This window comes from Euprymna scolopes, chromosome 2, assembly GCF_053919585.1.
Source record: "Euprymna scolopes isolate OS-2025 chromosome 2, ASM5391958v1, whole genome shotgun sequence".
NCBI lineage: Eukaryota > Metazoa > Mollusca > Cephalopoda > Sepiida > Sepiolidae > Euprymna > Euprymna scolopes.
The window spans coordinates 134,906,653-134,930,297 of record NC_136483.1 but is presented as its reverse complement, the minus strand read 5'-3'; the positions used below and the strand labels follow the sequence as shown (position 1 = coordinate 134,930,297).

At 32.4% G+C, this 23,645-nt stretch overlaps 1 long non-coding RNA gene across 1 annotated transcript in view; it reads right to left on the bottom strand.

The window, feature by feature from the left end:
• Positions 1-290: 290 nt before the first annotated feature.
• LOC145296197 (uncharacterized) overlaps positions 291-23,645 on the bottom strand; it is a 208,870-nt gene continuing 185,515 nt past the window's right edge. The window contains exon 3 of the long non-coding RNA XR_013869974.1: positions 291-4,883. This is a non-coding gene — a long non-coding RNA (uncharacterized LOC145296197). The remainder of the gene's footprint in view (positions 4,884-23,645) is intronic.

The following is a 23,645-nucleotide window of genomic DNA, read 5'->3' as shown; positions in this document are numbered from 1 at the left end:
TTGAAGTGCATGCTGTCAGACAGGATGAGAGAACTAAATCAGCCATAGACGTGGAAAATAAAAACAGGGGAATATCCTGTTGACAAACAACCTTGTCAAGTAAGGAAGAAAAAAAGACTGCAAAATTAAAGAATAGTTTCTGGCACAAAGGGAGGTTCAACTCTAGAAGTAAACTGCGTTCTCACACCAGTATAAGTGCGATTTCTCGCCGTATTTACTAATCTTAGTGCATGCAACACACTGAAATAAACAAGAAATCAACTATAAAGCGCCAAATGATATCATACTTTACTTTATTTATTTCATAGCTCAACTGTTTACTGAACTACTAAAAATAATTAAATGAGTTTTATTTCAGCTTTCACAGCAGTTCAGTTACACCAAAAGCCATTGAACGATGAACATGACGACCATCATAAATAAGACGACATACAATCCCCTATCACTATTAGTAACCGCCAGTATTAAACAGTACTCTAGAGGAGTTTATGGATCGCTCTACCACAATTGACTAACGACATATCCTGATTATCTGTTTTGAATATAATACAAAAATTTGCTGAGTAATTCGCTTACCATTTTATCAAACGATAATCCTCCAGTTGTTGAGATTTATTGGACAATTAATCACACTTTGAACATGTTTTTGCATCAGACATCTATTGTATTAATAAAGCAATATGAAAAATTGCTTGTAAAAAATAGCTGGATGATATTTTAGTGTTGGTAGTTTTCTAAATAAGTTCAGTCGAAGATAATCGCCCTATGTGAAATTTCCAAACAGTATTTCTAAATATGTTTATTCGGCTGGAAGTTGGTCGAAAGAATCTGGACGAAAATAGAAAAAAGCTTAATTTTAATAATAAACTAGGCCACCCGTGACCCGTTGGGTAAGTATATCTTAAGGCTAGCTATTGACTAGTGAGTATATTAATTATGACAACAAATATGCGCGCTTGCAAGTACAACGATAGCCACATAACCGTAAAGAATTGCATTGCTTAATATCCGGAAACTACTTATTTGCGGATAATGTAAATGCAATAGCCGTTTTCGGCATACATGAAAAGCTTTAGAAGTCGTCATTTTAAAGGAAAATGTTAAGGTTGAAACTGAATAAAAATTTGCCAAAACTCTATTCTTATATTTGCTTTAAAAAAGTAAGAGTATGTACAGTATTGGTCGTCCGAATCATAAAATTTGTCTGATGTCACTTCCGCGAATGGCTTTGTGGACAAAGAAGTGCGTCTTTTAACAAAAGCATTTATCATAAGTCAACGGCTTTGTTTTTGTAACGTTTGTTTTAGCGTCTCAAATTGTAGCATGAAAGAAAAATGAACTTAAAAATTAAAAAAGAAAAATGAAAATAAAATAATTTTTTTTAATTAAAAGAATTTTACTAAAAGTTTTGTGGCATTTCCTAAAGAATCTCGGATTGGATTCGAAGTATTGTTTCTTTTAAATAACAATCAATTGTTTGAAAACGATTTCAACTTGCAATGAAAGTTTTTAATATAAGGTAAAAGTGGAATATTATCTAAAAATCAATTTTAAAAGTCAAGCCATCTGGATAATTTGTACCTAATATTATAAAGTTTGTGTTTTTTTTTTAATTTTCTTTTAACTGTATGATAACGATTCCAACTTGCAATGAAGAACATAAATAAGATTAATAAAATTCTGATAAAATAAAACAAAAGGGAGTTAGGTTTGTTTTAATTTGAATATGTTAAACGCGGAAAAAAATGGCGATTAAAAAAAAACGTCTCCGTGGCCTGGTATTTATGTAATTACGTACGCGCAGTTTTTTTTTCAAACCGGTTAGACGGTTTGAACGCCAAAGAAAGCAGGCTATTCTGAGTTTAATAATTGTATAGATAAATCGATTTTAGCATTAAAAATAAAATTATTTTCTTAAATACATTAATAAAACATATAGTTTTATTTGATAATCATTTAATTAAATAAGAACCGAACTACATTTACTAAATATGTTTTGATTTCTATATAGTATGTATGCAACATTAAATTACGATGATTTACAGTAAGAATAAATTATTTATGTTTCATCTGTTTATGTTTATTGTTCTTAAAGTTAGCATAACTTCAGTGTCTCCGCATAAGTATGATCCCAGAGAAAAATAATAAAATAATAAAATCGACTTTACAAATTCTAATACCTACTAACGTATAAAACGCAACGAATAAGCAAAAAAGATGGCATTTTTTTACATAATGCTTATTCCAATTTTAATAACAAAAATAATATTTAAAATTCATAAATATCGAACCTTCCACGAGGAGAAGATGCAGTAAACAAACCTAAAATTGCCTACAAGTTGATAAAAGGAGGAAATTCCTATGAAATTTTGATGTGAAAACTTGACGCACAGCCCATACTATTATTACAAATTACAGCTTCACAATCTGACTAAAATTCTATTTTCAACTCCATCATGACAAACCGAATTAAATACTATTTAGAATTAAATTTTGACAGATCGATGAAAATCTAATTTCAAACTAAATCTTGAAAGATCGATAAAAAATGTTATTTATTTCAATGTTAATTTTGAAAATCTGATCAAAAAAATATTTTTTAATAAAACACGACAAACGAGAATGTTCGTTCAAACTAAAATATAATAGACCGAGGGAAATGCAATTTTTAAATTCAAACTTGAGAGGCTGACTAGAATGCTATCTAAAACTTAAAGCTTGGAAAACCAAATTAAATTAAAGGTTAGAAGACCAAATTTTAATTTTGGAAGACCAATGGTAAAACTTGAAAGACTAAATTAAAAAATTGGAAGACCAAATGTTATACTAAGAAGCACTAAGAAAACCCTAACCACTAAACACAAGACAGACTAGGGCAAATGGAATTAAAATGTATATGATGATGGATTAATGAAATGCAATTTTATACTGATGAGGTACAATGATAAATTGCCCTTTAAATGAAGCCTCAGCTCTCCATATTTTAGAGCCTTATGCCAGATTTTCCCTATACTCAAATAAAGACAAGAATAGTTAAACATGTATTTTAAAAAGCATAACAGAAACAGAAATTTCTACTTCGATTCACATTGACAGATGTTTATAAAAACACAGCCGTTTGAGACAATTGTGGTAGACAGGTAAAATAGGTAACGAAACTCCGAGTTCGGATGTGTCTAACTGATGAGCCCAAAATAAGAGCGAAATTTAAGTTTTGGACTTCCGGTTTGTTAGCGGTCATGGTTATTATGAGCTGCGATGTTTTTTTGTGTGGAAATAATTATATATTCTCTCACATTCAGAAGATTCTATTGCTGATTTATCGCTTGGTTAGTGGGTCATGATGGCGTCGCCTTACGAGTATAAAATTTCCACTTGTGAGACGTCGGTTTAGATTATAGCTTGTTGCGATGACTACGTCTCTTGTTCGGTACGGTTCAATCCACTGTCAGATTTCGCCGCGGTTTGCTTGATTTGTGTCAGTTGATAGGCTTTCTTGTGTGTGTTGTGCGTTTATTCAGTTGGTTGAGTGCTCGACTCGCATGCAAGAGTTTCAGGTTTCAAATCACGCGTTCGGATGTGTCTAATTGATAAGCCCACAATAAGAGCGAAACTCGAGTCTTAGACTTTCGGCTGTCATGGCTCTTGTGAGCTGCGACGTTATGTCTGGCTGTGGAAATAGTTATATATTCTTTTACATTCTTAAGATTATGTATATATAAGTAATGTTCCATAAGTAATGAGAAAATGTAAGGAGAGATATTTATTTTCATATGTTTACAAAGCTTTTTCCTCTTCAAAATAATGGCCGTCCGCATCTACACACTTCTTCATGCGTCTATTCCAATTCTGAAAGACCTCCTCAAAGTCCTTCTTCAGTAGTCCGTACAGGTAATTTTCCGATGCCTATTTCAGCTTCTCTGTTGACTGAAATCTGATTCCCCCGAGGCTGTCGTTCATGCGTGAGAACAGGAGGAAGATGCCTGGGGATAGATCAGGATTGTAGGGTGGGTGGTGTGCCATTTCACCCCCCCTATCGGCCAATCAGGTGGATAACCGCGTTGACTTGTAGCATTGGGTATTATCCTTGTGGAACCACCATTGATCACTCCTCCTATTCTGTAGCTTTTCTTCCCCATTTTCTCCCTGAACCTTTTCAGAACAGTGAAGTAATATTCCTTATTGACAGTTTGACCCTGAGGATCCTATTCAAAATGCATGAGGCCCTTGGAGTCAAAGAAATGAATGACTATTGCCTTCTCTTGTAACCTGCTCATCTTTGCCTTTTGAGGCCTGGGAGAGGATGTGTGCGTTCACTGGCCACTCTGGCGTTTGCTCTCATGGCCGTAGGTGAAGACCCAACGCTTGTCGCATGTCACTACCTTATTCAGGAAACCTAAATCTGCCTCTATTTTTCAAGAATGTCAGTGCAACATTACCCACGAACTTGCTTCTGGTCGTCGGAGAGAAATGTTGGCACGAACTTGGAATATACTTTGTGAAGATCCAGATCTTCGGTCAGAACTGTTTGCACAGCATCAGAGATCATCCTCACAGTAATCCGACGGTCTTGTATCACTAATCTTCGCACTTTCTGAAGGTTTTCCTCCTTGCATTCAGTATTCGATGCTCCAGATCTAGGTTCATCCTCAACCTGTTAATTTCCTTCAGAAAATCTGTTAAACCACCGATACAAACTTGCTTGACTGTTCATCCTCGAAGGCCTCCTTTAACATTCCGTAAGCGTTTTGTGTGATTTTCTTAAGTTTAACACAAAATTTCATGGCAGAACGTTGTTCTTTATTTCCTGGATCTTGTCTAGAGTTCACAGACCAGCAACACTGATTAGACTGGTCTCAAAAGGAACACCGCTGCGCTCAAACCTACAATGAGAGGAAGATGTCTGTAATTATTTTGTAGACTATATCTATACCTACTTCACCATTAAGTAGCAGTTTGATAAAATCATACTTACTTGTATTTTTCGGTCGCCCACACTGAGGATTGAACCTTCAATCTGAAGGAGATTATCAAATTTTCAATTGATTTTTCCAAGTATTCTCACCACTGCGCCACGGGTCCTTGGTTCGAAATCCCGCCCAGATTCCCGAGTTCGACATAAACATTCCCGATACACCTGAAGAAAGTCATCAATGTTACATCGACCGAAACGGTGTGAAAATCACCTTAAAGATGAGAACAGTAGTCCGATGAATCCAAATGATACAAGCAATCAATCCTCATCTAAAAAATTCAGAAACGTCGTTCGTAAGGGTTTATGTGATTTCAAATATTATTCCGAAATAAGTTATTACAAACCTATTGACAGATGCGCAACAATTATATAAGCGGGCAAACGGTATTTTATAAAAAAAAGTGCACAAATAATAACCTTAATCGATTTTTTAAGACAAGCGAAAAATCAGTATTTTTTCCAATTTATTTATACGGAAAAAAAACTGGCCCGTGTTAATTCCATAAACGAAAATATTTATACGTTCAGATTTTTATGAATTTCATCTAGTCAGAGATTTAAAATGTAAATATGGTCTACCTAAGCATATATTAAACGGACTGACCCTACCCACAAAACTCTGAGACATCATCTCTGGACATTGCTCTGGAGTTATAGTCATCTTAATTACAGGTATTGTATAATTACAGGTATAGTATGGACATTGTTTGAATATAGACGGTCTTTTTAACTCCAAAGATAAGGATATGTAATGTTTATAGTCGTTGATTTGTAGTTTATTCAATATTACATGAGGCGGTCACAAAATCGGATCTCGCATCAATTCTTTATAGTAATTGAAATGGGGGTAAAAAGATTGGCCATCGCTCACAACACGTGTTAAGTTTCCAAAGTTTGTCGGAAACTTCCTAATGACAAATAGGTATCACTTAATCTTGCCCACTGTTGAGACGCACATTTGGATCATAACAAAGAACACAATAAAGGAAATACTTTCAGAAATTCATGATTGGATCTTGATTGTAAAATCAGTGTAGGCTTATATTTGTTGGAATTAAATGTAGTTAAATTGTAGAAATGATTGTAAATGTCAGTAACGATCCAACATGGTGCCACTGAATATATATATATATATATATATATATATATATATATATATATATATATATATATATATATATATGAATGCAAATGTATAAAAAAGAATACGAAAAGTATAAAAGCTTATAACTTTTCTTTATTCGTTTTCAATTGGTGACGTGCAGGAATACAAAATAATATTATGAAAAAAATTAAAAAACGTTTTTTACAGGTACATATTTTCGACCGATGCTTCAGTCATCATCGGTGTAGTTAAAGTATATATATATATATATATATATATATATATACGTATGCATATATATATACTTTAGATGCAATATATATATGATATAATTATTATGATTTAAATGTAATATATATATGATATGATAATTATTATGATTTAATGGAATATATATATATATAGGATATGATAATTATGATAAATAATTATGTTAGTCCTTTGAGAAACTAGTTTCTTTTCGTTGAATACTTTCAGTTGAAATAAAAGTCGGTCAATTTAGCTCTCATGGGCAGATCATCATATAATGATTAAATCACTCTGACAAATATTAAAAAGCATTTTTAAAATAAATGTTTAAATTTCAACAATATTTCTCGCGGTTAACGGCAGCTGAATGGATTAGGTCTTTGCTAATGAAGCCAGGAATAGCTTCTGTCGCCGGGTTCGAATTTATTGATTAGTGTTAATCGTGACGCCCTGCACACTGATGATTCCCGAAAAGATGAAACACTAGTGTCTGTAGGTATTTAATAATAAGTATTGCATGTATATATATTTTTTAAAAATATAATTATCCACTGACACGTGTTTCGTCGTCTACGACTCATCAGATTGGCTGTATCTCTGATGAGTCGTAGACGAGGAAACACGTGTCAGTGGATAATTATATTTTAAAAATAATATATATACCGCTCCCCACGTGGGGGTACCAAATTGGTAAAAAGGGAAAAGTATTCCCATGTCGCATTTAGATAAAGATGCACTTTCGTAAATAATTGAATTCATTCAAAACATATCACTAAAACCAAAAAACAACAACATATATATATATATATATATATATATATATATATATATATATATATATATATATATATATGGGGACGATTAATCGGATTTTGAATCGGGAATCGGAAAAATCGGAACTTCTTGGGGTATCGGAATCGGAAAAAGTGTGCATATTTTTCTTATGCAAAAAAAAACAACATTCTTTTAATTAAGTTTTTTATTTGTTTTTATTTAAAACAAAATCTTCCAATTATCCGATACATAGCCATTGTGAGCAACCCTATACATAATACTTGAAATCCACTGGATTCAAAATCCTTGTGCAACATTCGTTTCATAGGAATTCTTGTTCTGCCGATATATAACGTACGCATAGTATTCTTGAGCCACCATATACATAATTCTAAGGATCTATCAAAATATAATCATTTCGAGCCATTACATACATACTCTTGTGAGGAATCTAGTAGATAACTCTTGCGAATCACCTCATACAAAACCAATTTACACAACCCTATACGTAAGCATTATGGTTCACTCGATACATAATCCTTGTTGGCAACCTAACGTATAACTCGTCTGGGCCGTCATATCCATAACTATTTTGTGCTAACTTGTACAATTCGTATTGTAGGTGACCTTATATGTAATCCTTTATACATATCTCTTTTGGGCCACCCAATATATACCCCTTTTGTGCCAACATATACATAACCATTTTACGTCACTTAACATAATACTAATAGGCTACTCTATATATATATAATGCTTACGGGTTGCCATATACGAATCCCTTAAGGACCAGCCGATACATAACCTTTTTAATGCACCCTATAAAAGTCCTTTCGTCCACCCTATTCATAAATCTTTGTGACACCCTATACATTCATTTTATGGCCCACCTTAGATATAACATTTGTGAACAACCCAATACGTAACCATTGTGGATCACCCGATAAATAACCTGTGTCGACCATCATGTATTAACCCTTGTTAAGCCTACCCTTAAAATAACACTGTATATTATTGTATTAAATTTATCTTTTAAGTATGAGTTGCTTCTAACTAGATTAGATTAGACGCCCTATGTTGTATAATTAACGAAATGAGAAATCTACTGACTATGAAATCAAATATTGTCAATCAACCTCAAGTAACTTTTTATAATTCACTTTCAAATAATCTAAAGGCTAGCCTCTCTTGTTACACGTTGCGAGTTAAACGTAAGATCCAATCCGAATCACTGGAATTTGGCGGGTTTTAAAACTGATACATAGTACGGAGCTTGAAAAATATTCACAAGTGAATCAATTGTGATTATTTGATGAACCAAATCGAATGTACTCGCGTAAAAAACAATGAGTTAAAATTAAAAGAAACTCAGAGAAAATTATATATCTCAACATTAACCGAAATACTTATCGAACTATTCCGATAATTCTATTTATATTTAAAATAATTAAAACACATTTGCTTATAATATATTTATATATATATATATATATATATATATTTATATATATATATATATATATATATATATATATATATATATATATATACTCAAGACATTAGGTTAGAAGAACGACCACGTGCGAATTCTTATTTATTGTACAATAAACAAATATTAATCAATTTGAAGTTCACATTTTCGGCTTATAACAAAGACCTCATTAAGATTATTTGGTTTTAAACAATACAATACAATTTTTCTTGTTTTTTTTCCTTACTTGCAATGATGTCATTGGCTCAAACTATTTGTCGAGGATACTGAGTGTCTATTGTCCAGTCCAGTGGGTACGCCGGTTCTCACACAAATGTGTAGTAATAGTGTGTGTATATATATATTTATATATATATATATATATATATATATATATATATATATATATATATATATATATATATATATATATATAGTATTAGTCGTGATCGACTTTTAAGAAGCACAGTGAAAATGAAATTCAAACCAGGTTAGAAGAACGACCACGTGCGATTTATTTTTAAATAAAAAAATATTCATTTTATTTCAAGTTTCAAATTTTCGGCTCATAGAAAAGACCTCGCCAGGTTTTAAAAAAAATAAAAACAATACAATACATTTTTTCTTAGTTGGCATGATGGTCGTTCTTGTAACCTCATGTTTTGAATTTCATTTTCTCCGTGCTTCTAAAAAGTGAATCGCTACTACTACTAATAATATATATATATATATATATATATATATATATATATATATATATATATATATATATTTAATTATTATTATTATTATTATTATTATTATTATTATTATTATTATTATTATTATTATTATTATTATAAATAGTGATATGTATATATTATTAATAGTGATCCAATATATATATATATATATATATATATATATATATATATATATATATGTATATATACATATATATATATATATATATATATATATATATATATATTACGGCATAATCGCGTTGACACACCGGTTCTCATCAGATAATCGAAGTAAAGCAAGGTTGGGCCTGGTTAGTACCAGATATGTGACATTTTGTGAATTCTACGCGCTGTATGTGCTCTTCGCTTATCTCGGCATTTGTTCCCGGTCGTCCTTAACATACACATACACTTCACTTGCAACTGGTACAATGATCTATTGTATTATTATTATTATTATACTGTTCTGCGGTTTGATGTGGCAACCGGGTGGAATGGCTTATTTGTGTGTGGCGAGTTAAATAGTATTTCAATTACAGTTCAAGAATCGATGACATCCTTATGTGTGCAATTGTTGTCAAGGGGGTATTCACGTTTATTTCGGCAATTGCATTAAGTTTTAGTGGCTAATGGGAAAGAGCGACATTCTCCTACAATGGACCTATATAGAGATAATATTGACAGTACGAAGAATGAGGGTCTCCCCTAGACTTTACCAATAATATTAACTTAGACTAACAACCTCACCAGGAAAACGCCAACTCTCATCCCCTAACCTACTCCAAACATAATAACAGTAAAATCTACATCCACAACAAAAATAATCAAAATGCACTAAAAACATACACTTATATAGAATCCACCTCCACGTTTATAAAGTTGAGAATCTCAAACCAGATATCATCATTTAACAATAAGGACACAGAAGTGAAACATCTCTAACAACACCAATAAAAAAGCTTAATTTAAATACACTCCTTTCCCTTTTAAATGAACAATTAGTGTTAATTTCAAATCATATACCACAAGTTCCAAAACCTGTCGCTGTGCTTACCAGAGTCAGTTAGCATAATGACTTCCCCACAAAATATCTCTCTGGTTTACACTAGAAATGAGTTAATATTACAATGCAAACATAAAGCTAAATACAAATATAATAACTTTGAAATTACCTAACCTCTCTGGCATCCTTTTTCACTGCCTAATAACTAACCCTACTTTATCGACCACTTATCTTGCATTTAATTTATTTGGAATAATACACTGACTCTTAATCAGCTTTACTGTATTAAAAAGAATAAGTATAACCACATCGATCTATTCACGAATATAACCGCAACGATCTATTCACGACCTCCCCAAATCTTCTAATTCTTCAACGTGCAACCCCAATATACTGCATAAACTTTTCAAACATGTCCTTATATTTTTACTGCGGCCACATTGTAACTTATTATAATTAGGATTTATATATATTATAATTATGAATTTATCTCTAGTATTATTTATATTATTGTTATTATCATCTGGCTACATTAATAGAACCTCTCGAAGCACTAACACAAATAGTACCCTCATTCATTTCACGCCCATTATTATCAAGATTGTTAAGTATAGGTAAATTCATGCCTAGATTTACATGTTTTAAAACAGTTATATAGATTAATCAGGAGAACAATAGTATTAGTTGCTCACTGTAGTATGATTAGCATGATTATTCGTATAAGTTATGATTATTGAAATAATCAAATTTAGAATTTTATTAGTCAGTAGTTCATATAATATAATATATTACAATTGGTACAAAATTCTTCCAAAACTATTCACTTTGTTAAAAAAAAAATATTGATCTTACTGCACTACGAATACTACTATCTTAAATTATCTTCACAACCTTGAAATTACCTGATTTTATAATTCTGTATCCCCATAAGTCGTAATAAACAGAATGATATTGTTTAAAAGATCGACCTTACTATTACACTTTTGCTCTAAAAATTATACTTTTTAATTTCAACATATATTTAATTTAATTAATACCATCTTTTGGAATTCACACGACTAAGTTAGTTTTATAAGCATGGTAGTCTAAATTTCCTTATATGCATATATCTAAGCCCTAATTGTTTTCTCTATCATCGCCTCTTCCCCCAATAACCAACAATCACTCCCCGTTTCACGCACAAAAAAGTTTACGTCCTCTTCTTTCTGTTTCCCTCATTTCTCCGTTAACCTATAACGCAACACGTCCCATGTAGCAATATCCCTCCCACAAAACTTGACAGCTGCAGTCGACCTACTTACTGAAGCACTTTTCACTGAAACGGCTAATGGAAGCAAGGAGCCTAGCCTTGAACAGAACTTGGTAATACCTTTCTGTATTTATTCCTGTTTTCTCTTACAATGGATCTGATTTCAAAATTTAACAGATGTTGGGTTTAAAAATGGCGACCACATAGGATTAATTCACTTTCAAATCTTCACAGCATATTTTTTCAACTGTTTTAAAACTCAAAAACCGATATATGCATCTTTCGATTCATGATATTTACAAAGGACAATATAACATCTTGAATTCAACCGGTCCGGTTTAGTATTTTTATCATTATCATCCTTTTCCACTCTTTCTTGTTTGTTTATACCTCCTAACAAATTTTATACGAACATTTCTAAAAAAAATTATGTTACACTAACACTATATGCAACCATTTCTTTACCAGCATATTTATACATTTTACGATCACTATCATAAAATGCAGTTTCAGAAAGTGTTAAAACCATTAGATTCTAGCCCCGCGCTATATATATATATATATATATATATATATATATATATATATATATATATATATATATATATATATATATAACTGCTAACCAAGTTCTATCCTCTGACGAGAAGAACATTACATTCTTAACCGCCCCCTTTTTATTGGAGCTAATCTGTCGAAAGATAATTTGTACATGTAAATTTCTGATTTACAGTTTTTATTTATACTTATGGTGTATATATATATATATATATATATATAGAGAGAGAGAGAGAGAGAGAGAGAAAGAGAGAGAGATGTGTGTGTGTATTTAGTTAAATGTATCCAAAAGTAAAAACTGATGAATTTAACGAGATTGTTAATAGTTCTCATGAATAAAAGAGCAGGATATTATTTCATTCAAATTTAGCTATATTCGTTACAAATTTAGTTATATTCGTTACAAATTTAGTTATATTCGTTACAAATTTAGTTATATGCTTCGATTTAGCAGTATTGATCCAATCAAGTAACCTATTCCTCCGGATTACTTGGATGCCTCCAAGCTTTGCAGAGGTAGGGGTTACCTGATGAGATCAATAATTTGATACAGGCAATTTTTATGCATGCCTTAAGGGAAGATGTGCGGATTCAATTATTTTAAAAAAAACGTTTTAGTGAATGTGATTAAATAGCCTAGGTAGAAATCGAAGTGGAATTCCCGATCCTACAGTGTATACTTATTAAAACCACATCGTTATTTCTATGAGAACAATACATTACGCCGTTTTGTCATTACAAAGACATAACAATATATATTTTATATAAGTGTAAAAATTATCTGTAGATCTGTAATGATATTTACGTCTAACACCAAAAATTCAGAAATTTTCTCATAAATGTATATTAACACGTTTTTATCGTAACCTTATCCGTTTGATCAACAAATATCACAAACATTACTAATCAAATTTTCCAATTCATAAATGAAAATTTGAGCGTTTCGATTTTCAATTTCCTTTACCTTGCTTGTCGATTTAAAACTTTGCTTAAACCTGTTAGGGAAGTGCGAGTTGGTTTCACGACGTTTCGGTTCGGTTTTCAGGTTGTCACATCTTCTCCACGCCCCCTCCTCTCTCTTCTTGCCAACGCTGTTTTAAGCTGCATCAATTTAATCACCTTATCTTTATAACACTTCTAGAGTGTTTCTTATCGGCGTGCTTACGCCAAGCTCACGTCATTTTAAAGCAGATGCAAGCAACCCCATCTCTTTCCTTCGCTGGATTTCTTTCCGCCATCTCTCTTTTTCCCGCCAAACCGCTCTCTCTTTTTCATGGTCTCTTCTTTTTTCCTGTCATTTTTCTCTTTCTTTCTCGCTCTCAAATCACTTGATTTAATAAAAAATAAATTCGAGTATAATCAGTTACCCTCAAAAATCAAATAAGATTTTGAACAAAGTTTTATCCAGGAACAAACCAAAAACAAACGCAAATATTTGTTTTTAATGCTGTTGGCAAAATATCGGTGCCCATTACTTGGCTGCAGAATTCGGTAAGATTAGATTCTTTTCGTTTTAGAGTCATTTTACCAAAGAATTGATTTTATCAAAAAAAAAAAAAAAAAAAAAAAAACGTAACACTGTTACAAAGCAAACGTTCGTTCAACACGAATGACCCAAAAAGAAGATTTAATTATGCAGTAAAAATTAAAATTGTTCCGCAAATAATTTCTGAATTTAAAGTTTAAGATTTTATAACATAAAGCGCTTTATAAACGAACGAACACAGAAAAAAAATATATTCTTAAAATGCGTCTATTCATTTTATGCGGTTAGAGCGAAAATTATTTTTCAAACTAACATTCGTAAATGTAAGTAAATGTTTGTATTTCTTTTAGAAAAATTCCACCTTTAATGAAGTCAGGACAAAAATACTTTTAAACACTCAACGTAACGGACAAATATGTAGATGTTTACATTTTGGTTAAGAACAAACAATTCACTTTGTCCTCATATTCACGGTTAATGAAAATCCTTCTAATCCGTTTTTCTTTTTGTCTCCATTCATAGTTCCCTTATTTTTTCGAGCAGGGTTTTATCTACTTTAAAAGAATTGACCATTTTATAAATCTGCACTCGGGGAAAGGTAAGTAAGAACTGAGTTAAAGGATAATGGATCTTTTGATGAAGAAAAACGTCCGACATCACAAATAAATATAAAATACGCTTTTGACGCGTGACGGACAAAGGTACAATAAAAAATCTTAAGCGTGACAGTCTAAAGAAAATCGTATTTTTCTAAATAACTTTTTTCTAAATAACACATTTGTGAGTTAATCTAGCTGTGGCTACCGAAAGAAGGAGGCTAGTGAACTGAAGAGTCACGTGACACATGACGCATCTAAGAAAAGGAGATCTCCTTACCATCGTAATAGTTTCTATGCCACAATGTGACTTACAATAGACACGAAGCATGAAGTATTATAATATTTTGGACATTTTTTATCAATATTGTTATTTCATTTTTTTTAAGAAGTTTTATTTTATTACGTTAAAAGTTTGGATTGGGTAAAATTTGGATTATTTTAGGGCGCGGCTTAATAAGAACTTGTTTACATTGGACTTGAAGGTTACCATATAATAGTCTACCGGGAAGCAGGATGTTCTCGGAAAGAAGCTTTACTCATAGTATCTGCGTTTAGATTTTGGCACAAATAGAATATGGGGAGAACTTATTGTTAGCGGTTATAGTAAGTCGAGTATTGTTTTATATAAGTTATTTTTAAAGGTATCTTAAGAAATTGCATGTGCTTAATTAATGTCATTGTAAAAAATGAAAGTAAAAAATGTCATATTATTTTTATTTAGTTTTTTTTTATTGTAAAATAAAAAAAATAATAATAAAAGAAAAATGTTAGCCAGTATTTCGAAATGTAATGGAGATATTTTTATTTCTCAATACATATGAGTATTAAAAAATTATACATAATTTTACCCGGTAAGTAAAAACGGTGTTTTAGTTTCAAGTGTATCATTCTATTTCAGTTTTTAGTCCTTTAAAATAATAAATAAATACTTTCGCATGTAAATTTTTAAGCAAACGGTGTAATAATAAATAAATCGTTTTAATCGATATTTCATACATTTTTATACGGCTTAATCACGTTTACACACATGTTCTCCTTGGAACACCGCTTAAGCAATGTTGCGCTTGACAGTACCAGATGGGCGAGAATTTGCCAAATTATTGGCTCTGTATGTGTTCTAGGGTAATCTCGGCATTGTTTCCAGTCGTCCTGAACCTACACTTGCCATTGGTATTTAACAACGCCAACTCAGGAGAGGTGATAATTGCAAAACTCTTGCAACAAAACTTCCACGTGCAGGCACCCCTTGCAGTGCCTATTAATAGTCTGTCAAGATTAAAGAAAGCTACCATGTACACACATATATGGATACATATACATATATATATACATAAATACACACACACACACACACACACACACACACACACACACACATATATATATATATATATATATATATACATTGTTTCGTTGAATGGTAGGAAAATACCAAAACACTCATCAGAGACAGTTTATATGTTGCAAAAAAAAAAACAAAAAAAAAACAGTTGGAAATGTTTTCCTTAGATTAAAGAGAATAAATGTTGTAGAAAATGAATTGCAAATCCTTAAGATTCATAAAATAACTTACTTATTTAATATATAATGGAATTCTGCTGGAGAGAAAGCTGTAAGAATTTTAAGCTCACGGGGATATAACACTATTTAAAGTGCCATAATTAATCCTCTATAATTATAGCCATGCCTACGAATTCTTATCTACAGAACTATGGTAAAAAAAACCGATTGAATGAAATGTTAATAATTCAAAATTTATATTTCATCAGACTAAATTTAGCCGTGCAGAAGATTTCTTAATCGAACAAAACTAAGCTTCTCATTGGTTTCGCTAAATTTCGTAGCAATCCAAGTGAACAAACTCAGAGGAATCACCGAGCACTCAAGCAATAATAAAATCGATTATAAAATTAAAAATGATCATATGAATAATATTATTCTTCAAATATTTATTAAGAAGTGTATTTTATGGTAAATCAGTTCCAAACAAACGTTAATTTATTTACCAATTCAGCATTATCCCCCCTGCGGTAAATTTAATATGTTTACCTATCGAACGGTAAATTATAACAACTGACTAAACCTGTTATGAGTTGCACCCCTCCCCGATCTAATATTTTAAATTCTAGTTATCGGCAGATATTTACTTTGTTTAGTACCTAAAATAATTCTAACTCTAGATTATTCTTATTATATGTATTTAGTGATATATTTCAATTAATATATTTTACATATATTTAATAGGAGAAAATTAATCAGCGTTTATATCATATAATTATTTTAGGTTCATTACGGTATATATGCATATATTTTTCTTCAACTGATATGCATTCAGCTATATAGCTATAAATAAAATCAAACCCATATATATATATATAAATATATATATATATATATATATATATATATATATATATTATGTATGTATACACAGACGAGTTCACATAAATATGCACATATACATAGACCCATATGCATATATATATATATATATATATATATATAGAGAGAGAGAGAGAGAGATAGAGAGAGAGATGGAGAGATAGATAGATATTATACAAATACGCACACATATATTTTTAATATGTAAATATATATACATATAATATCCTTAGTCCCTATCTATTTTTCTCAATTCTGAAACCTAACAATCTAATCTGTGAAGTTTGCCTTGTGAATACACATTTTTTGTCCATCAGCACATTAATCGGATGACCAAAATTAAGCACCTTGTCTGATCTTTAGACCCAATCTCCCAACCAGCAGATTTAAGGCCAACTTTTCCTATAGAAATTCGGGTTTCTTTCGCTAATATTGTTGCCTGATAAACTACGCTTTTTGTTAGACATTTATTTTGAACTGGGCAAAATGTGCGGTGTCTACAGTCGCATATCAAAAATATATATGGAAAGAGTTAATTTCGAAACATCGCTAAAAAACATTCCCAAACTCAGCAAGTATAGCTATATTATTAAATTAATCCAAAAAACAGATGAACTAATACGCCGAATGTGATGGCGAGCAAATTTCTTCCTTAAAATGAAAACGTAAACAAAAAAGAATCCTATAGTTTTAAAACCCTTAAAAATGCGAACACAGTAGACCTTGAATAAACTTTGAAAATGACCTTTTAAGCGTTATTAAAAACTTAGAATTCTACAATCAACCTAACAATTTCCAACGGAAACTACACAAAATCCGTAGAAACATAAACAACTCTAATAAAATCTTTGTAAAAGCAGATAAAACCAGAAACTTTTATAAAATAGATAAGCAAGAATATAACAAACTAATCACAGAAAGCATTACAAAAAGCTACAAAAAACTAGACACAAACGAATGCGACTACATAGATATAATAAATACTGAAAGTAAACAAATTACCGATAAACTAAAAATTAGCGATAAAGTTGGCAAAGTGAAACCTAGAGAGGCATACATTCTGCTTAAAGACCACAAATGGGACTTTAATAATAATCCCAGCACCCGCCTGATAAACCCAATTTAACCAGAAATAGGTAGAATTAGCAAAACTATACTTTCTAGAGTAAATAAAAAAATCAAACAAGACCTAGAACTAAACCAGTGGGCAAATACTACCGAGGCAATCACCTGGTTTAAAAATATAGAAAACAAAGATAAATGTACGTTTATACAGTTTGACATCATAGACTCTTATCCCTCGATATCCAAAGAACTTTTTAACATTGCCCTATAATTTGCCGAGGAATACACTGATATATCCTCGGAAGAAATCAACATCATTAAAAAATGTAGAAAATCAGTTCTAATAAATAACAATAACTAACGGATAAAAACTAAAATGAAAAATTCGTTTGATTTGGCGATGGATGCCAGAGATTCTGCAGAGGCATCAGATCTTGTGGGATTATTCATTCTATATACCCTCACAAGTATATTCGATACTACGGATATCGGCCTATATAGAGATGGCCGACTAGCTATAATAAAAAAAACTGCAACAAAGTCAAGGGAGAAAACTTTAAGAAAATCATGCACAAGGAAATGAAAAAATTAGGCCTAAAAGCAGTCGTATCAGCTAACATAAAAATAACAAACTTCCTGGACGTCACGTTAAACTTAGATAAAAACACATATGAACAATACTTAAAAGATAACGCCACTCTAATTTACGTAAACCCTAAGTTCAATCACCCACCATCAATTATAAAACACATTCCTAACTCGATCGTAAGTAGACTCAGTAATAACTCAAGCGATGAAAATGCATTTAATAGGTCAACCAATATCTACGAAACAACCCTAAAAATAGTGGATACAAAAATATCGATATCAAATATAAGCAACAAAACACCAACAACTATAATAAAATTAAAAATAGAAGAAAAATAACTATAATTTGGTATACGGCCCCATACAATCAAATGTTAAAAACTAAACTTGGCAAGAAATTTCTAGATCTTATTGAAAAACAATTTACCGCAACCAACCCCTTACGCAAAATCTTCAATAAAAATACCTTAAAGTTATCCTACAGTTGTTGCGAAAATTTAGAGATGATAATTAAAGCACATAATAACAAAATACTAAATAAAAACAATGTAAACAACAACGAAATAAGGAGACACCACGAGAAAAATAAAACCAACACTAGCAGAAATAATAATAATAATAATAATAATAATAATAATAATAACAACAACAAAAAACCAACCCCGGACAAGAACAACCATACCATAAATAAAAATACTAATAACGAACAAGATAAATGCAACTGTAGACACCGCACATTTTGCCCAGTTCAAAATAAATGTCTAACAAAAAGCGCAGTTTATCAGGCAACAATATTTGCGAAAGAAAACCCGAATAACAAGAAATATTACGTAGGAATGAATTCCTTAGATTTCGAAACCCGATACTATGACCACAAAAGTACATTCAACAATAACAAACACCGTATAAAAACAACACTAGCGAATAAATACTGGGAACTCAAAGAAAGCGGACATTCGTCGGTAGTCGAATGGAAAATAATAAGACAAGCTTCCACCTGGAGGCATTTAGACGACCCATGTAAATTGTGCCTTCATGAAAAATTTGCTATCCTGTACTTTAAAGAACCCCAAAATCTATTAAACTGTAGAAGAGAAATAGCAAATAACTGTGTTCACAAAATAAAACTTACTCTAGGATAGCGATACAAAATAGCTTTAAAACTAACAAAACAATAGAAAATAAACAAATAAATAAACTAAATAAACATGAATATACATAAACGATCACACACATATGTATGCATATATATATATGTGTATATATATATGTGCATATATGTATGTACAAATATTTATATTTATATATATAAAAAAGGAAAAGGTCTGCCATAAACAACTAACCTAGTTCTAAAACAGATCCTTTGTTCGATAAAATGCATGCCCATTGGCTGATAGGAAGGGGCGCGGTGGATATTAGAAAGCTGATTGGCTAACTAAAATCCTCAAGAGAAGAGGACCATATAAAAACGAGAAACAACCACAGAATTCGCGCATAAGCCTGACGAATCCTAGAGTTGATGAAACGCCGAATATTCAGTGTAGCTTAATTGCCATATATATTTTATAAATTACTAACAAGCTCTACCTACGTATTGAGCACTTGTGAAGTAAATACTTAAAGTTTATGCATAAATCTATACTTTCGTATATTAATTTTATGCGAGTAAATTAAGTAGTTATATATATATATATATATATATATATATATATATATATATATCAACATTTTATTTTGTGCTTGTGTTCTTTACACACAAAAGTTTCTGCTTAAAATGCGTAACGTTTTGTTATTTCCTTCTCGTTTTCTCCGAAACATTTCAAATATAAATAAAAATGCCAGTAGTTCAACTTTTAAAGCAAAACACAAGGATACAGGGCACGAGCTTTTGTCTATAATGTTTTGTTTATATATGGCGGAAAAGAAATGAAAATATTATCTGCGAAAATGGTTTTGTGGCAATGGTTATTGAGGCATCGGCTGTATGTAAGTAATTTTAAGTAAAAATCGTATTTCGTGTGAAAATTATGCGTATGTTCTGGTTTTATAATTTTAAACCTGGCATTCTCACTATTCATTGACGTTGTGGTTCTTTTTCTCAGTTCGCTAATAATTTCCAGTTCTACGATAAAGATTCTAAATATGCAGGTGTAACGAAGCCGTGCGCGTCTATTGCAACAGAGCGTCGACGAACGTAATCAGCAGATGCCGTAGGATAGCTGAGTCGCGGAAATATACGCAGCAACCGCCTTCTTAGATACATATGTAATTTAAGCAAGTGGGAAGGAGGAGAGAACAAAAAGGAAAAGGACAGCACGTGGTTGTGCAAGAGAAGCAAGTTCGTGGAAGATGGACGTGTGAAATCGAGGGTGAGAAAACCCTAAGTATAGCCGGCGTCAGGTGGCGTGGAAAGAGACTTTCAAGAAGCACATGTAATATGACAGAGCGTTGTCAAGCACATGTATGTGCAAAAAGACTTTTGGAATAATAATGTAATGCGTTATTGTAGGAATAACCACGATTTAATGTGCACATAAAAAAGGGCCGAGTCGGATTTTTTTTCTTCTTTTTTTTGCGATGAGACGAAATTTAACGACACGGTACAAGTGTAACGGCAGAGCTTACAAGCTCTTTTGTGTATTCCGCCTGTACGGATAAGTGGGATTGCAAATCGCATTATTTTGATGCAATATATGATGCATTCAAGACTTCAAAGTTTCATCTCTCTCTTTGCAGATATTGACGGTGTGAGACTAAGAAAATAAACCCGTTTTATTTACGTGCCTAAGGAGGAGAGATGTGTCATTCAATTTCAGGCAAAAGTGCATTGGAAATGGTGGTAATTATGTAGAAAAATAAATTCTGAAACACGGTCGCTCGTTTTTATGGTACCACTCCAGTCTTCGTAGCTCTTCAACTTTTCAATTTAAAAAATAGAAGTCTTTACTTTGGAAACGTCACTCGTATTTAATTTTTTTCTGCACAATTGCACGAAATTATTCCGATGGTAAATTATTATGTCACTTACTATAATATTATGCAGTTATGCACGTATTCGGTTAGCTAAAGCAGTCAGTTGAGTACAACGTTGTATGGGTACTGTATTGTACATTAATACTTTTACCAAACCTCGCACACGAGTTGGCGAGTACAGTCTAATAGTGGTCTCCCTTAATTTCATTGACCTAGATTAGCAGATTCTGTACCTTAGTCGATGGAACTAGTGGCCACGTTTTAGAATCTGAGTTTATCGCCACTAATGAGAGGTAAACAACAGAACAGCGGCATGCTTATTGCTACACACACACACACACACACACACACACACACACACACACACACACATATATATATATAAGTGAAATTGTCTCTATTTGTGTCTGTGTGTGTACATTTCCCTACCAAACAACCCAATTTTCACTCTACAGAAAAAAAGCCGCGTTTAAAACATAGCCGAGTAAAGACAGAGTACCACGTGTTCGACAACGCAAATACTTGTTAAGCACATTTGCACAAAAGACAAGGTGTTGTTCTGGAAAGTACTTGTAAATAAATATCTGTTGTTTGCATGTAAAACGAACGAGTCGACCTTTTTCATTATCTGTGTTTCATTACGGCTATTTGCATACAACGTGTGGGTCCAAAGTGTGGGCATGTAACGAATACATTACAGCATTAAAATTTATTTAACGTCCACACAAACGTCACGAGCGACCTCAAATATCAATAAAACATTATTTCAAACCAATCGATTCAGAACTAAATAATGAGTGTCGTAGAATGACCGTGGCACTAAAACAAACCCCATTACTAGCGGTGTACAGATTGGTTTGCATTCCCCCTATGACCTATCTGAAGCGATGTACAACTGAGAACTCAAAATCCAAACAATAAATCGATAGAAGACACTGTTTATCTGACCATGAAGAGGTAAATTGAAATAAAAAGAGCCTTGACATTGCACCGTGGCAGGACTGACACATTGACGGATAGAATACTTCGAATGACTACTTGCATAAAACTATGCATCAAACCAGCATCTGTTACAGAGAACAGATCCACCAAGCAAGAACGAAGACTATAAGGACAGCCTGAACCTACCACAATGAAAATATAAGCTAACATACTGAAAGACTAACCAACATACTTAGGAGCAAACATGTCTTGTTTTATAAATGCCTTGTCGTAAATAAACTATGATTTAAATAAGATAGGGAATGAAGTGGAAGCTTTGTTTTTTTTTACCAAAAGTGGGCTATCAAGTTTACTTATTCATCAATTATTGCCGAGTATTTTCCGAAACTGGAAAGTACGTCGATTTGAAAGCCAGGAAAAAGGGCGTGGAGGTAAATATTTTAATCTCTCAAAATATCATGCTTTTAAGACATTAACTACATGAAAACTAAACAACAACAAAAAAAAAAAAAAAGAAAATAGACATTTTTTTTATTATATCTTCACCCCAAACAAGGCAAATTGCCACTTTGGTGTAGGGAATAATATCAGGGGCAACAACTACTGGGATACTATGTAGGGATTTGGGCAGCAGGATGTCGGTTCACGTTACATTTGAACTTCTGCACGTCAGTACTGTTGGGGAAGCAGGGACCTGGAATGGAATTCCAAAGTCTAGCCGTTCTGGGGAAGAAACTATTGGAGTAGAAAGATCTTTTACATCTAGGGATCTCTACAGTGTGAGGGTGGGATTTAGCAGCCTGTCGGGTTTGTCGAGGGTGCTCACGTCCTGGGGGCACAAGTGATTGCAGTTCATCAGAGCATTCACCACTAAAATACTTGTAGACCAGGCAGAGGGATGCAACATTTCGTCGATGGGACAGAGGCTGAAGCTTAGATGCCAGTTCAGAGCCTATCAGGTTTGCGACTCTCTTTTGAACCTTGTCAAGGAGCGACAGACTAGCAGCAGATGCACCAGCCCAAATATGACAACAATGCTCCATACATGGGCGAATGGTGGCCTTATAGAGGTACAGGATACTTTCAGGCGTTAGTAGTTGTCTAGCACGGTAGAGAGAGTCCACCTTTCTTGCAGCGTCCCTGGCAATGCCTTCAATGTAATTGTTCCAACTCATGTTTCCTGTGAACGTTAGGCCAAGGAATTTGAAAGATGTACTCTCAGATAAAGAGTCGTTGGCCATTGCTATAGGTGGTAGAGAGGGTTTCTTGTAATTATTGAACGAAACTTGTTTAGTCTTTGCGGCATTGAACGTGACCAACCATTTTTGTCCCCATTCCAGTACAGATTGGAGGTCTTCCTCTAGTGTTTCTGCCATTTCTTTAGAAATATGTTCATTCGTCTTCCTGTCGTGCCTGTTATAGAGTGTAGTGTAATCAGCATACATACCCATGTCAGAGGCAATTTGTTATTTGATTTTCGGAGTCATCCTATTTGTTTTGA